Here is a 1325-nt window from a genome sequence, read left to right as displayed (position 1 = left end):
GTACTCGGTAGTTCCAAATGCTATGCTGGACACAGGGAAAAAGAGAACCATGCGGGTATATGAGACCCTCAGAAAGAGGACAAATCTTGCAGCAGGTTGCAGCTTGCCCAGGGAATTGTTGAAAGTGAGCTAAAGTTAGCATAACACAAACCATGAACCATGAACCAACAACTTACACAACATCTCAAGTACTGCACGAATTTGCCTCCTGTTGTTTTATGTATGAATCCTGGTAACTACGATTGGTAAAATTATATAGCCTTAGGTATCAATCAACAGCCACCACTAACTTGTCCTCCACGATTGTTACATCCAAGCAACCATAAATGCTGATGTCTTCACCACATAAGGCTGTCTCTCAGTTAATCAAATTGGCCAATTAGAAAGAAATGCGAATGACATTGGGCACTTTTGAATTGAAGTTATTCAGAGCGCTCCAAGAGTCTAAAATGCGAGGCGACCAGGGCGCGTTAGCAGCGCACAACCGCTTATTGTCTACAGAAGACAACTGGAAAAAGGCGCCACTCACTGCAAAAACTGCTCTCTGTCTGATCAGGGCCTTATACCACTCCCACATCTGTTATTAGGCGCAGAGCTGGAACTGGAGACAATTAGCTTTGCTTAGCAGAAAAACTGGAGACAGAGAGAAATAGCTAGCCTGGCTTTCTTCAAAGTGCCAAAACATGCCTGTACTACATGTTGTTGTTTTTATATCTCTGTGTAGGCCAACTGATTAAACAAACAAGACAGAACATGTTAGTTAATTAGCTCTGGAAACAGTCAGGCTAGCTTTCACCCCTGTTTCCAGTCTTTATGCTAAGCTATGATAATCGCCTACCAGCTCCAGCTGTTGAGAGTGGTTTCAATCTTCTCATCAAACTCTCTCAAAGAAAATGAACAAGTATGTTTCCCACAATCATGTCAACAGCACTCACCAAGAGAATTACTTACCACTTTCTTCATTCTTACTTTCTTTTGTCCAGCAACAGCAACAATAAAAGTGAATCTTGTGTACAACGTCCAAGAAAGGTTTGGAAATTCAGAGGCCATAAAATTCTTCAACTTCTTTAAACACAGTTTTCCCACTAAATGAAAGAAAAGTCTTCAGAGGACCTGCTCTGAAATGCCAAAGGAGAAGCAAACTGACTTAAATGTTTACATTTTAAGAACCAATAAAGTGCCACCCATCAAAAAAAGGATGTGTCAATGTTTACATAATGTAAAGACAAAAAGATATTTTTTTTTCTGTCCCCATATAGTAGTGCATGGGAATGTAAACCCTTGAGTAGTCTGGATGGGAAAACACCACTACTGTAGTCCAAATC

This window comes from Lutjanus erythropterus, chromosome 15, assembly GCF_056507025.1.
Source record: "Lutjanus erythropterus isolate fLutEry1 chromosome 15, fLutEry1.hap2, whole genome shotgun sequence".
Classification (NCBI taxonomy): Eukaryota; Metazoa; Chordata; class Actinopteri; order Lutjaniformes; family Lutjanidae; genus Lutjanus; species Lutjanus erythropterus.
This window is presented reverse-complemented; position numbering follows the sequence as displayed.